The sequence below is a fragment of the Triticum urartu genome, chromosome 5, assembly GCF_003073215.2.
Source record: "Triticum urartu cultivar G1812 chromosome 5, Tu2.1, whole genome shotgun sequence".
Classification (NCBI taxonomy): domain Eukaryota; kingdom Viridiplantae; phylum Streptophyta; class Magnoliopsida; order Poales; family Poaceae; genus Triticum; species Triticum urartu.
This window is the reverse complement of record NC_053026.1, coordinates 42,707,099-42,728,561: the sequence shown is the minus strand read 5'-3', so window position 1 is coordinate 42,728,561 and position 21,463 is coordinate 42,707,099.

The window sequence follows — 21,463 nt, the reverse complement described above, 5'->3', positions numbered from 1 at the left end:
TGACCAATGTCTTCAGCAGCGATGGGATCAGCTGCTGGAAAGTCTTCAGCTTCATGAGCCTCTGTGGAAGCAGGCTCATGGATAGTCAGTTGGCGTTCATGGCGTTCAGCTTCAGGATAGACCATAAAAATGGGTTCAACTATCAAGGGCTCTGTGGGAGCTGCCCGATCTTTCTTGGTCTTCCTCTTCTTCTTGGAGGGGGCAGTTGGAGAGGCTTCGGAATGTTTCCTCTTTCTGGATTCAGCATCAGCAGTCCTTGTCTTCTTGAGCTCTGAAGCTGTTGACCGGCTTTTTGGCTTCGAGCCAGTCATTTTAGTTGTGAAGACTATAGGAACTGCTTCCTGCCTTGGTGCGTCAGGTTTAGCCGTAGCAGGCTTCTTCTCCTTCTTTGTGGCCATCCTGGGGTCGATGTCAGGACGCCCAAGGGCCTTGCGCTTCTCAACCTCATTATAGGCTTGCACACATCTGTCAGCCAGAGTCTTCATGCGCTCACGCGAACCCTGATCTTCTGCACGCTTCTTCACAAAGGCTTCCTTGAGCTCGTGCATCATACTCTTGAAGTTCTTCACTTCCTGCACGCTGAGCTTGGCCATATGCTTCTTGAACTGAGCCTTTTCATAGTCAATCTTTTGCTTCAGTTCAACCATGCGCTGGGCAATAGCGAGTTCTGAAGCAATGGCGCCTTGGAAGGCGACACTGAGGCCAATTTGTAGCTGCAGATCTTCAAAGCTGATGTTTGGCGTGTCAAACCACTCGTCAATGAAGTTGTGGATGATGGTCACATCAAAGAGAGGCAGATCATTGAAGATTTCTGCTTCTTCTTTGCTCTTGATGAGTTGCTCAAGAGCGTCATCTGCTAGATCTTCATCACTTGACAGATCAATGTCAGCAGTTAGCTCTTGTCCGGTGTGAGGCAGAGGCATCTTGACTTTCTAGGGCTTGGAGATGCGAGATAAGTCTTCGGACTGCACACTGTCTTCAGGAGGTGCAGTTGCCAGTGGCTTCGCCCTTGAGATTTTTGGTGAGGGGGCAGGCTTTGAAGCTTTAGGCTTCTTCATCTTCTTTGTCTTTGGCGCTGCAGGAGCTTCTTCTGCTACAGCGTCAGCTGCAGGCTCATTCACTGCAGTCCCTTGAACTAAGATGCGGGTGACGAGGCCTTCAAGGTTGGAGAAAGGACCGATGACATTGGGTTCTGCATCTTGTGTGCCATCTGCCCTTGGTGCTGAGGGACTTGGGTTGAAGTCTAGCCCCAAAGTTTTCTTGTTCTGCTTCGCTGAGTTCTGGGCAAACTGGAAGTTGTGCTTGAACAGATTGTCGTCACGACACCATAGTAGTGACGATGGGTATGCATCAGCTGGCTGTGGCCCACGGACCATGCAGGGATAGAAGCCTTGAGAAATGGCTTCATCTCTGGACCTGGGTAGAAGATTCTTGTATTGGATGTCTCCCCACGGTCTCTTGATGGCATTTTTGTCAGCATATTCTTGGGTTACAAATCGATATTTGAACCATTGTTCTGCCCAATATCTTCGAATCCATTGGATTCGGGTCTTGCGCTGATTGTAATCCTCTTCATGATCTGTCTTGTACAGTTCTGAGAGTTCATCTGGCAGATCTCTGGATGTTTCTCCACGACGCTTTCTGCCACCCTTCCTTGCTGCTTTCTCCGAAGCCATAAACTTTAACTTGAAAGGCTTCAACACGTTCAAAGGCTTCAAAGGTTTTCGCTTGCTGGACCAACAGGAACTGGCTTCGGGAGAATTAATGTGATGCTGTAAGAATTCTGCAAATGAATGCAGACTATGAGAACCAAAGGATTCTCCCACGGACATGTACCTGTGACAGCATTAAGGTGCGAGGGAAGGGGAAGAGGTCATATGCACTCTCAGAAGATTTTGAAGATAAATCAGTTTAGAAGACATTGACCTCATTTTGCGAGGACATTCACTCATAGATAAGGAGTTGGTTCCAGATTTGTACGAATCCACAGATCAGTACAAGTGAGGAATCTAACTACTTTGTGAAGCATAATTTAATATACTAGGCATGTTATGAGATGCAGTATGAGAGAGATCTAACTTGTGTGAATAGAAACTGCTTGTGGTAGAAAGTGACAAATCCATAGGATCAACGGTTCTGTAAAAAGGAAGTTTTATTTACCACACTAAGAACTGCTAGACGAAATGGAAGATGAGGCCGAGCAGTTCGATCTTCCGTGCCCTAACTTGGTGACAGAGAACACCTACGACGACGGTGGAGAGGACGATGTCCGCGGTCGGCATGAAGACGGCGTCGGAGAGGTCGCGGCAGCGAAGCGCTTCGTCGCCGGCGTCGTCGAGGGCTAGCGGTAGCTCTAGGGTTCGTGCGAGAGTGGAAGAAGAGATAATGACCGCTGTGAAGTGTGTATTTATAGGTACATGGGCGGCACTGCGCTATTACACAGGTGCCCCTGGCGATTCGCATCTCAGGAACACGTGGCCATTATGCGGAATTTTGGGGTTTGTTCCATGTCCCACGCATGCCTTGATTGTCGGGTGGTCGTTCCTACTTCTCCAGGTTTCATGTGGAGGAATGAGCATTGAAAACGGACTTAATGGTTGTCTTTGTATCTTCTGCTGACAAGGATGCAGAGAAGACATTCGGCAGTTTCAATAGAATGCATATGATTTGGAGAGATATAATTTGAGATAGAAAGCATAGAGAGGTTAGGGTCCGATCACATTCACTTAGTTCAAAAGATTCAACAATGAAGACATAGCTATAAGTGAATGCTGTAGAGGACAGAACACTAATATATATATATATATGTATATAATCAACATAGTGAAGATAATCATGAAGATATGTTGAGATCGAAGCCAAACCAAATGTGAAGACATTGCAAGGTAACGTCATGAGTGAAACACTTCAAAATAGAACATTTGGTGGTGGCGTTACCCACCGTATAGGAAGTATTAGACCCAGACACGGTGCACAATTATCGTGGCGCTCCGAAGTCAAATTCCACATTAATGTATTCACACTTAGAATGTATGTCTTCATTGATTGAAGATATACTTTACTTCGTGTGTTGCTCATCTAAGTCATCAATATGCATAAGGGTTGGGATGTGTGCCTGATCACAGGACATTTGAGAATTCCAGGATATTTAGCTCACACCGTAACTTGCAAAATCTCTTCTCATCCAAGGGCTTGGTGAAGATATCTGCCAATTGCTCTTCAGTGTTGACGTGTATGATATCAATATCTTCCTTCACAACATGATCTCTGAGAAAGTGATGACGAATTTCAGTGTGCTTTGTCTTCGAGTGCTGAACTGGGTTGTTGGCGATCTTGATGGCGCTTTCGTTGTCGCAGTAAAGTGGCACTTGCTTCAGATGAATGCCATAGTCCTTGAGTGTTTGCTTCATCCACAGAAGCTGAGCGCAGCAAGATCCAGCAGCAATGTATTCAGATTCAGCAGTGGATTGAGATACACAGTTTTGCTTCTTTGAAGACCAACATACAAGTGATCGTCCTAGAAAGTGACATGTGCCTGATGTAGACTTGCGATCAACTTTGTCACCAGCATAATCAGCATCCGAGAATCCAACCAGATCAAACTCTGAGCCCTTTGGATACCATAATCCTAGAGTTGGGGTGTGAGCCAAATATCGAAGAATTCGCTTCACAGCTAAGTGATGCGACTCCTTTGGTGCCGCTTGAAATCGAGCACACATGCAAACACTAAGCATAATATCTGGCCTAGATGCAGATAGATAAAGTAAAGAACCAATCATGGAGCGGTATACCTTTTGATCGAACTCTTTACCATTGTCGTCAGGACCCAGATGATGTTTGGCTGGCATTGGTGTTGTGAAGCCTTTGCAGTCTTGCATACCGAACTTCTTCAGGCAATCTTTGAGATACTTCTCTTGAGATATGAATATGTCATTGCGTTGTTGTCGTATTTGAAGACCAAGGAAGAACTTCAGCTCTCCCATCATGGACATCTGATATTGCTCTTGCATCATATATCCAAACTCTTCACTGTATTTCTTATTGGTGCAGCCGAAGATAATGTCATCCACATATATTTGGCACACAAACAGTTCACCATCATATGTCTTCGTGAAGAGAGTGGGGTCTAGGGAACCAGGTATGAAGCCTTTGCTCTTCAGGAAGTATTTGAGTGTGTCATACTAGGCCCGAGGGGTTTGTTTGAGGCCATACAGTGCCTTGTTGAGCTTGTATACCATGTCATGATGTTTTAGATCTTCAAAGCCAGGCGGTTGTGCAACATACACTTCTTCTTCAATCTTGCCATTGAGAAAAACACTCTTCACATCCATTTGATATAGAAGTATGTTGTGATTATTTGCATAGGCCAGCAGTATGTGTATGGCTTCAAGTCGAGCCACAGGAGCAAATGTTTCATCGAAGTCAATGCCTTCCACTTGAGTATATCCTTGAGCAACGAGGCGAGCTTTGTTTCTGACAACTTGACCATGCTCATCTTGCTTGTTGCTATATCCATTTGGTGCCTATTATATTGTGCTTCCGTGGATCGGGACGCTTAACTAGTTCCCATACATTATTCAGCTCAAACTGTTGAAGCTCTTCTTGCATAGCTTGAATCCATTCAGGTTCCATGAAGGCTTCTTCAACTTTCTTGGGTTCTGTTATTGAGACGAATGCGAAGTTCCCATAGAAATTTGCTAGCTGTGTTGCCCTTGAACGAGTGAGTGGACCGGGTGCATTTATGTTATCAATTATTCTTTCAATCTGCACTTCATTGGCAACGCGAGGATGTACAGGTGCGGAGATGGTAAGTTCCTCTTCAGGTTGAGCTTCAGAGGGTATGATTTCTCCAGTTCCCATTAGTTTGATTGATTCACTGGATGGAACTTCATCTAGCACATTTGGCTGTTGCTCTCTTTGTGAACCGTTGGTCTCATCGAACCGCACATCCACTGTTTCAACTACTTTGTAATGAAAGAGATTGAAGACTCTGTAGGAGTGCGAATCCTTTCCATATCCAAGCATAAAACCCTCATGTGCTTTTGGTGCAAATTTTGAGGTGTGATGTGGGTCCTTGATCCAGCACCTTGCGCCAAATACTCTGAAGTAACTGACATTTGGCTTCTTGCCAGTAAGGAGCTCATAAGATGTCTTGTTCAGAAGATTGTGAAGATAAACACGATTGATTTTATGGCATGTAGTATCAATGGCTTCAGGCCGGAATTTTCTTGGGGTCTTGTATTCATCTAGCATCGTTCTGGCCATCTCAATGAGTGTTCTGTTCTTGCGTTCGATGACGCCATTCTGCTGTGGCGTGTACGGGGCTGAGAATTCATGTGTGATGCCCAAGGTATCAAGATATGTATCAAGGCCAGTGTTCTTGAATTCAGTGCCATTGTCACTTCTGATGTGCTTTATCTTGGCGCCATAGTTGTTCATTGCTCGATTTGCGAAGTGTCTGAAGACATCCTGCACTTCAGTCTTGTAGAGGATTATGTGCACCCATGTGTATCTAGAGTAATCATCAACAATGACGAAGCCATAGAGGCATGCAGTAGTAGTAAGAGTTGAGTAATGAGTGGGACCGAAAAGATCCATGTGGACCAGTTCAAAGGGTCGAGTTGTTGTCATGATTGTCTTCGAGGGATGTTTGGCCCTCGTCATCTTTCCTGCTTCACAGGCACCGCATAAGTCATCTTTCTTGAACTTGATGCCCTCGATGCCTATGGCATGCTTCTTCTTTGCAAGGGTGTGGAGGTTCCTCACGCCAGCATGCCCTAGCCTCCGATGCCAGAGCCAGCATTCTGAAGCTTTTGCCAGAAGACATACGGCAAGCTGTGGTCCTGCTGAGAAATCTACCACGTACAAATCATCCTTCCTATACCCTTCAAACACTAGAGACTTGTCAGATTCCATTAGAACAAGACAACGATATTTTCCAAACATCACAATCATGTTTAAATCGCAAAGCATTGAGACATACATTAAGTTGAAGCCAAGGGATTCAACAAGCATGACTTTATCCACGTGTTGATCCTTTGAGATTGCAACTCTACCTAGACCCAGTACCTTACTTTTACCAGTGTCAGCAAATGTGATGTGACTCTTGTCGGATGGACGTAAGGTTGAGTCCATAAGAAGGCTTCTCTTGCCAGTCATGTGATTGGTACACCCACTATCAATAATCCATTCTGAAGCTGCTGGTGTCGTACCCTACAGTGCAGTTAGGGGGATAGGCTTCACGAAGAGAATTGTGAAGCAAAAACATTTGACGAACCAGTGGGTTATGAAAGCTTAGATCGATATTTGGACTAATAGGGAGAGTAGCAAGCGATTCAGGAACGAAGTACATAATAAGACCATCCAGGCATTTGATCTTGAGCCCTACAAGATGTTTAAGGTCCCCAACAATAGCGTCAGACGATTTTGTTTTTCTGCTGGAGACCCTTCCCTGCAAAAGAGAGTTAAGCTTTCTTAACCACCCACATCTTCAAGGGTGGCTTAGAAGCAATAAGTCTAAGTGCAGGATCTGAGAACTTTGGCTTTGGAGCCCTAGCAAAAAGTCTTGCAGGAGGACAATAGTACTCATAAGAATAAGCAGAATAGTTCTTGGTCTTATGAACATGGCGGTTTCATGAACCGTGCTCATATTCATAGGCCTGAGTATGGCTTCCCTGCAAAACATTTGCGTTAGTGCGACTCAGGTGAGTCATGTGTCTGTATGAAGCCTTTGGACCGTATGAAGCCTGTGGTCTGGGGTTTGTCTTCTTCACCTGTGGTGTCATGATGACATTCACAGGAAGATTCTCCAAACACCTTTTCGGCACCCAGATCTTCTTCATAGGCGGTCCATTCCTATAGTTAGTACCAATATACCTGGCAAACACTTCACCATTCTGATTCTTAAACAGTTTAGAGTTTGCATCAAAGGATTCATCAATAATGATGGGATTAGCACAAGTGAAGCCAGATAGGGTGGATGGATCCGCTGAAGGTTCCTTTGCAGCAACACATGTGGTTTTGGGGTACTGCTCAGGTTTCCAGTAAGAGCCATCAGTATTCATTTTCCTTTCCAACCCAACACCCTCTTTCCTAGGGTTTCGGTTCAGGATCTGCCTTTTGAGGACATCACATAGTGTTTGATGCCCTTTGAGACTTTTGTACATCCCTATTTCAAGCAGTGTCTTCAACCGAGAATTCTCATCAGCAATGACTAACGTGGTGTCCTCAGCAAAGGGGTTAGTTCCCACATCAACAGTTGAAGATATTGCAACAGTAGCAGTAGTAGAACATTCAGCAACAGAAGTAGCATTATCACGCTCAATGAATTTAAGACATGGTGGTTCAAATCCTTCCTGAGCGGAACTGATCTGTTTGGCGCGAAGTGACTCGTTTTCCTTTTAAAGATCTTCATGAGCCGCTCTCAATTTCTCAAGATCTTGCTTCCTTTGAAGATAATCATAGGAAAGCCTTTCATGAGTTGTTGAGAGCGTTTCATGACGACTTTCAAGTTCCTCATACTTAACATGAAGATTTTTTATGTCTTCAATTAAGGACTGAGATCGAGTCATTTCAGCGTCTAGCAGATCATCGCTTTTGTCTAACAGATTTTGAATATGTTCCATAGCTTTCTTTTGTTCAGTTGCAATTTTAGCAAGTGTTTTGTAGTTGGGTTTGGAATCACAATCAGAGTCATCTTCACTAGATGTTTGATAGTGAGTAGTGCGTGTGTTTACCTTGGCACCACATGCCATGAAGCAGTAGGTAGGAGCGGAGTAGTCCTTGTCATTTGCATCAGTGTCGGTGATGAAGTCATTGTCTTCAGTGTTGAAGATGGACTTGGCAACGTATGCTGTAGCCAGACTCACAACACCAGAATCGGACTCCTCCTCAGACTCCACCTCCTCCTCCTCAGAAGCAGACACCTCCTCTGAATCCATTTCCTTGCCAACAAACGCACGGGCCTTGCCAGATGAGCTTTTCTTGTGTGATGAAGACTTGGAGGAAGACTTGGAAGAAGACTTTGAGTATTTCTTCTTCTTCTTGTCGTCAGAGTCATACTCCTTTCTCTTCTTCTTCTTCTTCTTGTTCTCATTGTCCCACTGCGGACACTCAGAGATGTAGTGGCCAGGTCTCTTGCACTTGTGGCATGATCTTTTCTTGTAGTCATAAGCAGAAGATTCATCATTTCTTGAGCTTGATCGTGAAGACTTTCTGAAGCCTTTCTTCTTGGTGAATTTTTGGAACTTCTTCACAAGCATAGCAAGCTCCTTTCCAATGTCTTCAGGATCATCAGTACTGCTGTCGGATTCTTCTTCAGATGTGGAGACAGCTTTTGCCTTCAAGGCACGAGTTCACCCATAGTTGGGACCGTAGATATCTCTTTTCTCGGAAAGCTGAAACTCATGTGTTTTGAGCCTCTCAAGTATGTAAAATGGATCGAGTGTCTTGAAATCAAGACGTTCTTGAATCATCAGGGCTAGGGTGTCAAACGAACTGTCAAGTGATCTCAGGAGTGTCTTGACGACTTCACGCTTGGTGATCTCAGTAGCGCCGAGGGCTTGAAGCTCATTTGTGATGTCAGTGAGTCGATCAAATGTGAGCTGGACATTCTCATTGTCATTTCTCATGAAGCGGTTGAAGAGGTTGTGAAGGACACTGATTCTCTGATCTCTCTGGGTTGAGACGCCTTCGTTGACCTTGGAGAGCTAGTCCCAGACTAGCTTAGATGTTTCCAAAGCACTCACGCGGCCATATTGTCCTTTGGTCAGATGACCACAAATGATATTCTTGGCAGGAGAGTCCAGTTGAACGAACTTCTTGACGTCAGCAGCAGTGACACCTTCTCCAGCCTTGGGAACACCGTTCTTGACGACATACCATAAGTTGACGTCAATGGCTTCAAGATGCATGCGCATCTTATTCTTCCAGTAGGGATATTCAGTTCCATCGAAGACGGGGCACGCAGCGTAGACTTTAATTATCCCTACAGTCGACATAGCTAAAACTCTAGGTGGTTAAACCGAATCACACAGAACAAGGGAGTACCCTGTTCTGATACCAATTGAAAGTGCGTTATATCGACTAGAGGGGGGTGAATAGGCAATTTTTATGAAAGGCTTCTATACGTGGAAGTTTCGAAGACAAACGATAGAAATAAACCTATTATCATGCAGCCGAAGGTAGACTACACTAGGCAAGCCATAGTCAAGTATTCAATGAAGTGAAAGCACAATGACTAATAGCAGCTAGGTAGTAAGGATCAGATAGGAAGATATTATGAAGCCAATCAGATCAAGCAGTCACTCAGTGAAGACAAAAGATAATGTAGTCATACAACGACTTCACAAGGACCAACAGTGAGTAAAGGGAAGGGGAAGGATGAAACCAGTAACTTGTTGAAGACAATGATTTGTTGGACCAGTTCCAGTTGCTGTGACAATTGTACGTCTGGTTAGGGCGGCTAGGTATTTAAACTTGAGGACACATAGTCCCGGACACCCAGTCCTGAACACGCAGCTCAGGACACCCAGTCCTCACCGTATTCCCCTTGAGCTAAGGTCACACAGACCTCGCCCAATCACTCTGGTAAGTCTTCAAGGTAGACTCCCAAACCTTCACAGACTTCGTTCACCGGCGATCCACAATGGCTCTTGGATGCTCAGAATGCGACGCCGAACTGGCTGGAGGATTCACAGTCCTCAAGTGTAATAAGTCTTCAAACCACACAGACAGGAAGACTTAAGTGATGCCTAACACTCTTTAGCTCTGGGTGGTTAGGGCTTTATCCTCGCAAGGAATTCTCTCTCAAAGGCTTCGAGGTGGGTTGCTCTCAGACGACAAAAGCCGTACTCTAACTCTGAGCATCCAACCGTTTATGGTTGTAGGGGGTGGGCTATTTATAGCCACTAGGCAACCCGACCTGATTTGTCCGAAATGACCCTGGGTCACTAAGGAACTGACACGTGTTCCAACGGTCAGATTTCAAACACACACGGCAACTTTACTTGGGCTATAAGCAAAGCTGACTTGTCCGACTCTGGACAAGATTTGCTCTCATAGTCTTCACTCGAAGACATAGGTTTTGGTTAAGCATCACTTCAGTCATTCTGACTTATTCTTCTTGGACCCCACTTAACAGTACGGTGGTTCCTATGACTCAACAAAGAAGAAAAAGAACTACGAAAGATCTAAGTCTTCGAGCTCCATATCTTCATGCGATGTCTTCTCTTGTCATAGTCTTCAATGTGAATATCTTCACATACCACCTTTGACTTCAATGTCTTCATACATTTTTAGGGGTCATCTCTGGTAGGAAAACCGAATCAATGAGGGACTTCTACCTGTGTTATCCTGCAATTCTCACAAACACATTAGTCCCTCAACTAGGTTTGTCGTCAATACTCCAAAACCAACTAGGGGTGGTACTAGATGCACTTACACGAGTCTGATCGGAATGTCTCAGGAGAAGGTTTATCCTTCGTTGACCGTGAGAGCTTGTGATGGGCTAAGTTGGGACTCCCCTGCAGGGATTTGAACTTTCGAAAGCCGTGCCCGCGGTTATGGGCAGATGGGAATTTGTTAATGTCCGGTTGTAGATAACATGAACCTTAACTTAATTAAAATGAATCAACTGCGTGTGTTACCGTGATGGTCTCTTCTCGGCGGAGTCCGGGAAGTGAACATGGTGTTGGAGTAATATTTGCCGTAGGTTGTTCTTTAGTTCTTCGTTCGTGCTTTGCCTTCTCTTCTCGCTCTCTTTTGCGAACAGGTTAGCCACCAAATATGCTAGTAACTTGCTGCAGCTCCACATATTACCTTGCCTTACCTATAAGCTTAAATACTCTTGATTGCGATGGTGCGAGATTGCTGAGTCCCCGTGGCTCACAGATTAATTCCAAACCAGATGCAGGGCCCGATGATTCCGTTCCAGATGATGCGCTTGAGCTCAAGTGGGAGTTCGACGAAGACTCACGCCGTTACTATGTGTCTTTCCCTGATGATCAGTATTGGTGCCCAGTTGGGGCGATCGGGACCATGTCGCATGTTGGGGTTGATCTTTTATTTTGGTACCATAGTCGGACCATGAGTGTATTGGATGATTGTAATGCTATTTATGTACTTTGTGTGACGTGGCGAGTGTAACCCAACTATGTACCTTTTTCCCCTATTATCTATTTACATGGGTTGTTGTGAAGATTACCTTACTTGCCACATTGCTTTCAATGCGGTTATGCCTCTAAGTCGTGCTTCAACACGTAGGAGATATAGCCGCATCAAGGGCGTTACAAGTTGGTAATCAGAGCCTTCCCCGACCTTAGGAGCCCCCACTGATTGATCGAATTAGCTGACGAGTTGAGTCTAGAAAAAAATGTTTTGAGTCATTTAGGAATTATATATCAGAGAGTTTAGGAATTCTTTTTACTCCCCAGTCCCTTCATCGCTCTGGTAAGGCATCCTGACGTAGAGTTTTGACTCTTCTCTTCTCAAATTTCACTCAAATTTTTTTAGGATCACGCCGGTATCTTGGAATCGTTCCGATCGATTTGTGACGAGAACATTGTTCTTGGTGCCTCCTGTCATTTAGGGGTTGTGGCAGTGTCCCGGGGAGTTGAGCTCCGAGGTGTTGCTGTCACAATTTTATCGTTGCAGTTCTGGAATACCTGAGTTTAGTTCGCCGACATCGAAAATCTCTTGTATGCAGTTGTTGGTGAGATAACCTCGACGCCACCCAGTACTGGGGAGGGAGAAAGGTTGAGGTAGGTGGTTTCCGAAGGTTTCTTGGTTATGTGTTGAAGGATGGATACAGCTGGATGTAGGATTTGCGAGATTTGGGTGAGATATTATGCTTCCCCTGTATCCCCAACACCTGATTGCATAACCGGAAAGGTTCGGGAGTTTCATAGGTGGGAATTCTTGTAGCTCTAGTTCTTCTTCCACGGATATTGGTTTGAGATTGGGATTTCTTACCGATTATTCGTTCTTGATCCGTACCTTGTTGATTTATTTCTCTACCTTAATTCTAAGTGACTTCTCAATTTATGGATATGTGACCATTTCAAGAGGAATGCATTCGTTCATTTTGTTCGGATGTGAAGACTATATGTTGCAATTTCATTCTGTTCGATTCGGCTTCAATATTTGTCTATCAATGTGCTAATGGATGTCAACCTCTTCAGGATGGCTCCTCCAACGCGCACGACTCCGAATCCTGATCCGCCACCACCTCCACCTCCTCCGGAGGCATGGCAAGCTGTGATGGCCGCAACCAATGCAAATACACAGTTGAGCATGCAAATTCTTCAAGAGCGCAATCAAGGCAACAATCAGAATCACTTTGCTACACTCAACCAGTTCCTTGCTAATGGGCCAAAGACTTTCAGCAATTGTGTTGAGGCAACCGATGCTGACGATTGGCTAGTGGATCTGTGCAAGCATTTCGAGTGCAGTAACGTGAGGCCTGGGGACTTTGTCAAGTTCGCTTCCTTCCAACTCAAAGATCAAGCTGCAGAATGGTTCCAGCAGTACAAGGATTCCAGAGGTGGACATGTTATCACTTGGGATAATTTCCGTCGAGATTTTCGAGCTCATCATATTCCTCAGAGCGTGGTTGAAAGCAAGCGTGAGGAATTCCGCAACCTGAAGCAAGGCTCTTTGTCTGTCTATGATTACAACAAGTTGTTTCAGAAGCTCGCCCGCTTTGCCAAGCAGGACGTCCATGAGGAGAAGAGCATGATATATCAGTTCAGGGGTGTTCTCAGAGAAGAAATCCAGCTAGCTCTTGTTCTCTTTGAACCCTTGAGATACGATGAGTTCTACAACATGGCATTGAAGCAAGAGGCTACTCAGTTGAGGTGTGATGCTTCCAAGAAGCGAGTCAGAGATGTTACTCCTTCTTCCTCTACTCAAGTGGCCAAGCAGCAGAAGTATTGGCTTCCTCCTCCTTCGTTCCGTCAGCTGTATCAGCAGAAGAGCAAAGGTGGCAGTGGTTCTTCCCACCCACCCAACCCTGGCTTTCAGAACAAGACTTCGTCTCAAGCTCCAAGATCGAGTGCTCCGTATCACCGTCCGCTTTCAGAGGTCACGTGCAACAAGTGCCAACAGAAGGGTCACTATGCCAACAAGTGTTTCAACCAGAGGCGTCTTCCTCCTCCTCCTCCTGTCAGATCGGCAAGTACAGCTGTGGTCAAGTATAACCCCAAGTCCGCCAAGGTCAATTTGTTGAATGCAGCTCAGGCAGAGGATTCATCAGATGTCATTATGGGTAACCTTCCTGTTAACGATGTTCCTGCAAAAGTTCTTTCTGACACTAGCGCATCTCATTGCTTCATTTCCAAACCTTTTGCATCAAAGTATGAGTGCGATTATCAGTATCTGCAAAATTCTTTGCAAATTGTGTCACCGGGCAAGCAAATGACAGCTAATTTCTGCGTCCCGGATGTTACTATCACCTTGGGCGACTACAAGTTTCTCTCTTCTCCGGTGGTTCTTGGTAACTCGGATATTGATCTTATTCTTGGAATGGATTGGCTTTCTAAGCACAAGGCACATCTTGATTATGCTGCCAGGCAGATTCAATTGACTCATTCGTCTAAGGATGTAATTGTCTTTGCCGCTCGTGATGATACAATCCGTCTGTTTTCTCTCAATGAGAAGGGTGAATTGGATGCTATCTCTCAGATTCCAGTCGTTTGCCAATATCAAGACGTCTTTCCAGAAGAGCTTCCAGGAATGCCACCGCACCGGCCAGTTGAATCCGTTATTGATCTTGAGCCTGGCACGGAACCTGTGTGCAACCGTCCTTACAAGCTCGGACCTGAAGAGTTGAAGGAGCTGAAGAAGCAACTCGATATTCAAGAGAAAATGGGTCTCATCCGGCCTAGTTCTTCTCCGTGGGGTTGTGGTGTTCTTTTTGTGAAGAAGAAGGATGGAATGGACCGACTTTGTGTTGATTACCGTCCATTGAACGAGAAGACCATCAAGAACAAATACCCACTTCCCAACATCAATGAGCTGTTCGAACAACTCAAAGGTGCTCAAGTATTCTCCAAGCTTGATCTCTGTATGGGTTATCATCAGATTCGAATCCGTGAGCAAGATATTCCCAAGACGGCTTTCAGGAAAAGCTATGGTTCATATGAATACACTGTCATGTCTTTTGGCCTCGTCAACGCTCCTCTGACGTTCTCTCACATGATGAACTTCATCTTCAATGCCTACACCAATGACTTCGTTTTGGTCTATCTTGTAGACATTATGGTTTTCTCGAAGAACAAGGAAGATCATGCCAAGCACTTGCATTTGGTACTCGATAAGTTGAGGGAACATCAGTTCTACGCCAAGTTCTCCAAGTGTGAATTTTGGCTCGATGAGGTTCTTTATCTTGGTCATATCATCTCTGCCAAGGGCATTGCTGTGAATCCTGAGAAGGTGTTTGCAATTGTGAATTGGGAACCTCCTCAGAATGTGAAGCAACTCCGTAGCTTCCTCGGTCTCGCAAGCTATTGCCGAAGATTCATTGAAAACTTCTCTAAGATCGCGAAGCCTCTCTCTAATCTTCTCCAGAAGCACGTCAAGTACGTTTGGTCTCCGGAGTGTGACATTGCTTTCAACACTTTGAAAGAGAAATTGATCACTGCAACAGTTCTGACTCCGCCTGATGAATCCAAGCCGTACGAGGTCTTTTGTGATGCCTCTCTCCAAGGTCTTGGCGCAGTTTTGATGCAAGAGAAGAAAGTTGTTGCTTATACCTCTCGCCAGTTGAAGCCTAATGAGAAGAACTACCCCACTCATGATCTCGAGTTGGCGGCAGTTGGCATGCTCTTTTGACTTGGAGACATCTTCTATTGGGAAGAAAAGTGGACATTTTCACTGATCACAAGAGTCTCAAGTACATTTTCACTCAGCCTAATCTCAACCTCAAGCAAACTCGATGGGTCGAAATGATTCAAGAGTATAATCCGAGTATCGAGTATACTCCAGGCAAGGCCAATGTGATTGCTGACGCATTGAGCAGAAAAGCTTATTGCAACAGTCTGATTCTCAAGCCCTACCAACCCGAGCTTTGTGAAGCTTTCCGCAAACTTAATCTGCAAGTTGTTCCTCAAGGTTTCCTCGCCAACCTTCAAGTCTCTCCTACCTTGGAAGACCAGATTCGCCAAGCCCAGCTTCTTGATGCTATGGTGAAAAAGGTGAAGATTGGGATTGCCAAGAGTCAGCCCAAGTACAAGTGCTACGGCCTTGATGACAAGGACACTCTCTTCTTCGAGGATCGTATTGTTGTACCCAAAGGTGAACTTCGTAAAGTGATCATGAACGAGGCTCACAATTCTCTCCTCTCCATCCACCCTGGGAGCACGAAGATGTATCAGGACCTTAAGCAAGCTTATTGGTGGACTCGAATGAAGCGCGAGATTGCTCAATTCGTGAATGAATGTGATGTCTGCAGAAGAGTGAAGGCAGAACACCAAAGGCCAGATGGTCTCCTCCAACCTCTTGCCATTCCAGAATGGAAGTTTGACCACATTGAAATGGACTTCGTGACTAGGTTTCCAAAGTCCAAGCGTGGCAATGATGCTATATTCGTTGTCATCGACAAACTCACTAAAGTGGCTCACTTTCTGCCTATCAAAGAGTCGATCACTGCAGCTCAATTGGCGGAACTCTATACCTCTCGAATTGTCTCTCTGCACGGTATTCCTCAAGTGATCTCTACAGACCGTGAAAGCATCTTTACCTCAAAGTTTTGGGATTCTTTTCAGAAGGCCATGGGCACTAACATCCGCTTCAGCACAGCTTTCCATCCTCAAACTAGTGGTCAAGTCGAGCGTGTCAACCAGATTCTTGAAGATATGCTCAGGGCTTGTGTGATCTCCTTCGGCATGAAGTGGGAGGATTGTCTTCCTTATGTTGAATTCTCCTACAACAACATTTTTCAAGCAAGTTCGGGCAAGGCCCCATTTGAAATTCTGTATGGCAGGAAGTGTCGTACCCCTCTCAACTGGTCTGAAACCGGTGAACGTCAGCTTTTGGGTAATGACTTAATCACAGAGGCAGAAGAAATGTGTAAAGTCATTCGTGATAACATCAAAGCAGCCCAATCCCGCCAGAAGAGTTACTATGATAGTAAGCACCGTGATTTGGCTTTCGAGATCGGAGATCATGTTTACCTCCGCGTCTCTCCTATGAAAGGTACTCGTCGCTTCGGTATCAAAGGGAAGCTTGCCTCTAGATACGTGGGACCTTTCAAGATTGTCAGCAAGAGAGGCGACCTCGCCTATCAACTCGAGCTTCCTTCAAACTTTGCAAATGTTCATGACGTGTTCCATATCTCTCAGCTTCGAAAGTGCTTCAAGACTCCTAACCGCACCGTCAACTTCGAGGACATTGAGCTCCAAGAAGATCTCTCCTATCGTGAGCACCCACTTGCTATTCTTGAAGAGACTGAACGCAAGACTCGCAACAAGTCAATCAAATTTCTCAAAGTCAAGTGGTCACACCATTCCGACCGTGAAGCTACCTGGGAACGCGAGGATCACCTCCGTTCTGAATACCCGGTGTTCTTTCAGTCCTAGATCTCGGGCCGAGATCCTTTCGTAGTGGTGGAGTGTTGTAACACCCCGGATGTAACTTTCCCAATTTGTACTCCAACTCTTGCCGTTTCCGGCGTTAAGTTATTTTATTTTCTCGGGTTCGGGTTTTTGTCTCTGTGTGTTGTTTTTGTTGTCATGCATCTCATATCATGTCATCATGTGCATTGCATTTGCATACGTGTTCATCTCATGCATTCGAGCATTTTCCCCGTTGTCCGTTTTGCATTCCGGCGCTTCGTTCTCCTTCGGTGGTCATTTCTACCTTTCTTTCATGTGTGGGGATTAAACATTTCCGGATAGGACCGACACTTGCCAAGCGGCCTTGGTTTACTACCGGTAGACCGCCTGTCAAGTTTCGTATAATTTGGACTTCGTTTGATACTCCAACGGTTAACCGAGGGACCGAAAAGGCCTCATGTGTGTTGCAGCCCAACACCCCTCCAATTTGGCCCAAAACCCACCTAAGCCTTCTCCATCATCTAGAGCGTTCGATCACGATCGCGTGGCCGAAAACCGCACCTCATTTGGACTCTCCTAGCTCCCCCTATGCCTATAAATGTCTCCCCCATTCAAAATCACGGGTAAAAGCCTAACCTTCCCATCCCCTCGCGCCGCCGGACGAAAACTGCCGGGCCAGACGTGTCCGACCCGAGCGCCGCCGCCACGTGTCGCCTCCTCATTCGCCGCCACCTGCGCCCACTTCGCCGGATCCGCCAGGCCTGCGGGGCCCATCGCCGGCCCGCCCCCGGGCCGTGCCTCGCGCCGCCGCCCGAGAGTCGCGCCGCTCGCGTCCGCCGTTCGCCGCGCCGGCCTCCGCCTCCAACGCCGCGCCGCCCGCGCCGGCGAGGTCCTCCACCACCGCCGCCCCGCTTCGACTCCGGCGGCCGAGCTCGCCACCGCCCGCCGCGGCCACCGCCGCACTCGCCCGCGCCGCCCGACGACGCCACCGGCCGCGTCGCCCACTCCGCCGTCCGGCCGCGCCCCGCACCACCCTGGCCTCGCCTCTCCTTCCTCTCCCGCCGACGAACCCACCTCGCTGGAGCGAACCGACATCGCCGGAGCCACATCGGGAGGCGTGCGATCCAGATCCGTGAACAGTAAACCCTAGGGTGATTTTTCCTCTAAGTCCCTAAATTGCAAATCCAAGTGCTCATGTTCATGGCCTCATAACTTTGCATCCGTAGCTCCGATTTTTGCATATAGCATATCAAAATGTTCATCTCAGAGAGTAGATCATTTCATTCCATTGCATCATTTTCATTTGAGTTCATTTTGATGCCCGAAATGCTGTTAGAAGAAGGCTACTTGAGATAATTGTCAGATCTGTTACTCCATTTAGTTTTTTGTCATTTTTTCCATGATTATTGTGTGCATGATATGCCCATGGGTTCTACATATGTTTTGTTAAGGGTTTTTTCATCTTTCCAGAGATGCAACCCATGTATTTTTGTGATGTGTGTGGTGACTAGCACAAGCTTGCAAAGTGGTGCACTTGTTAATTCTGATTTCAGGGACTTAGCAATTCCACTAAGTCCTTGAGCTGTTTATCTCATGATGCCATATGTTCATGTTGTTTCCTAGTGATCCGTGCCTCTTTTGAGGATGATCAGTAAGGATGTTTTGTTAATCTTGTAGTGATCTATCCATCCATGTCTTTGTTTGCAATTATGGAGGAACCTAGCTTGAGTCAATCGAGCTCTACTTTTGTTACTTTGTGAATCTGGGCAGATTGTCAACTTGTTTGCAATTTTGCCGATGATGTTGTAGTTGATCCGTGCATGCTATGCTATTGTTCTTGCCATGTCTAGCTTGTATATTGTGTACTCTTAATGGGTGTATGCTTGTCTTATCATGACTTTCACCGGTAGTGAGTGCATCGAGCTCGTAAACATGCTACTTTGAGTTGTTTTTCAAGCATGTTGCAGTTTTTTATAAGTCTAAAACTGATTATGTTTTTACTATGTTCACATGCTTGCATTGTATTTTCCTGATCCCTTTTGGCTCAAGTAACTAAGGACTTTTGTTAAGCTCTTTGAGTAGCTCCATTCCATGCTTTACTTTGCATGTTCAGGTCCTGTAGCTATGTAGTTTTGTTGCTTCGAAGAGTGCTACTGATCTGAAATTCCAGACAAGTGTTAATTTCACTAAGTCTGAGATCTGTTGTCATATGCATTTTTATGCCTTGTTTGAACTGTTAATGATGAATGGCCGTAGCTCAGTGTAGACTTTTGTTAAGACATCTTTGAATGCATCCCCTATGGTATTTTGTTGTCATGTTTGGGTGCTGTAGCATGTTCATCTCATTGCATTTAGTTGGCTACTTGCTGTAAATCGCAGACCGGTGTCATTTTTGAATCGCTTGCCATTTCCAAACCGTAACTCCGATTCCGGCGTTCTTTATATCGTTTTCAAGCGATTTCATCTCATATTTCCAGTGGGACACTTGTAATTCCAATTTGAGGCCAGGTTCATGCATTTCCTATCATATCTTGCATAGGCATCCCGCATAGCATCCCGCATAGCATATCATCATTGCATCATTTGTTTGACCCTTGCACGTGGTTGATTGTGTCTTTGTTGCTTGTTTGTCTTGTTTGGGTAGAGCCGGGAGACGAGTTCTCTAACGAGGAGCCCGTTGAGTTTGCTTTCGAGGATCCAGTCAACTCTGACAACTGTGCAGGCAAGATGATCATACCCTCGAAATCACTACTATCTTTGTTATGCTAGTTTGCTTACTCTTTTGCTATGCCAATGCTACGATGCCTACCACTTGCTTTCAAGCCTCCCAAATTTCCATGTCAAACCTCTAACCCACCATGTCCTAGCAAACCGTTGATTGGCTATGTTACCGCTTTGCTCAGCCCCTCTTATAGCGTTGTTAGTTGCATGTGAAGATTGGAGGCCGTTCCTTGTTGGAACATTTATTTACTTGTTGGGATATCATTATAGTATCTTGTTATCTTAATGCATCTATATACTTGGTAAAGGGTGGAAGGCTCGGCCTCTCGCCTAGTGTTTTGTTCCACTCTTGCCGCCCTAGTTTCCGTCATATCGGTGTTATGTTCCCGGATTTTGCGTTCCTTACGCGATTGGGTTATAATGGGAACCCCTTGATAGTTCGCCTTGATTAAAGCTTTTCCAGCAATGCCCAACCTTGGTTTTACCATTTCCCACCTAGCCTCTTTCACTTGGCTTTCCGGAGCCCGAGGGTCATCTTATTTTAGCCCCCCCCCCCCTGGGCCAGTGCTCCTCTGAGTGTTGGTCCAAACTAGAGTCCTGTGCAGCGCCCCCTTGGGGAAACTCGAGGTTTGGTTTTAGTTGTATGGAGAGCTCATCTGAGTGTGCCCTGAGAACGAGATATGTGCAGCTCCTATCGGGATTTGTTGGCACATTCGGGCGGTGTTGCTGGTCTTGTTTTAACCTGTCGAAATGTCTTGAAAAACCGAGATACCGAGTCTGATCGGAACGTCTTGGGAGGAGGTCTATTCCTTCGTTGACCGTGAGAGCTTGTCATGGGCTAAGTTGGGACTCCCCTGCAGGGATTTGAACTTTCGAAAGTCATGCCCGCGGTTATGGGCAGATGGGGATTTGTTAATGTCCGGTTGTAGATAACTTGAACCTTAACTTAATTAAAATGAATCAACTGAGTGTGTTACCATGATGGCCTCTTCTCGGCGGAGTCCGGGAAGTGGACACGGTGTTGGAGTAATGTTTGCGCAGGTTGCTCTCTAGTTTCTCTCTCGCGCTTTGCCTCCTCTTCTCGCTCTCTTTTGCGAATAAGTTAGCCACCATACTTGCTAGTCGCTTGCTGCAGCTCCACATATTTTACCTTGCCATACCTATTAAGCTTAAATAGTCTTGATCGCGAGGGTGCGAGATTCCTGAGTCCCTGTGGCTCACAGATTACTATTACACCAGATGCAGGGCCTGATGATTCCTCTCCAGGAGAGGTGCTTGAGCTCAAGTGGGAGTACGACGAGGACTCTCAACGTTACTATGTTTCCTTTCCTGATGATCAGTAGTGGTGCCAGTTGGGGGTGATCGGGACCGTGTCGCATGTTGGGTTCTCTTTTATTTTGGCGCCGTAGTCGGGCCATGAGTGTTTGGTTGATGTAATGTTATTTATGTACTTGATTGACGTGGCAAGTGTAAGCCAACTATGTTATCTTCCCTTTTATTATCTTATTACATGGGATGTTGTGAAGATGGCCTAACTTGCGACATATGCCTTCAATGCGATTATGCCTCTAAGTCGTGCCTCGACACGTGGGAGATATAGTCGCATCGAGGGTGTTAGCGTCAATTGATAATGGAAAAGATATGTGGGATGCACTCGAGGCCAAGTTTGGGGTCTCGGATGCTGGCATTGAGCTGTACATCATGGAGCAATTCTATGATTACAGGATCACTGAAGAGCGCTCCGTGGTTGAGCAAGCTCATGAGATACAGTCATTTGCTAGAGAACTTGAGCACTTCAGTTGTATGCTACCAGACAAGTTTGTTGCCGGAGGTATCATCACTAAGCTTCCTCCTTTATGGAGGAACTTTGCTACCTTGCTGAAGCATAAGAGGCAGGAAAGGCGAGAGCAAAGGACACACGTGCTCGAGGTATCGAGGGAGGATCTAGTGCCAATCTGGTACAGAATAAGAACTTCCAGTCCCACAAGTTCAAGAACAAGGGGAAGTTTGATGGTAAAGCAAAGTTTGATGGGAAGAACAAGGTTGTGCAACACACGAACTTCAAGAAGAAGAATGATAAGAAGAAAGGTGCTTGTCATGTGTGTGGGGATCCTGATCATTGGGCTCCTAGTTGCCCTAATCGCTATGACAAGCGTCATCCTGGGAAAGGCGGCAAGACCGCTAATGTTGTC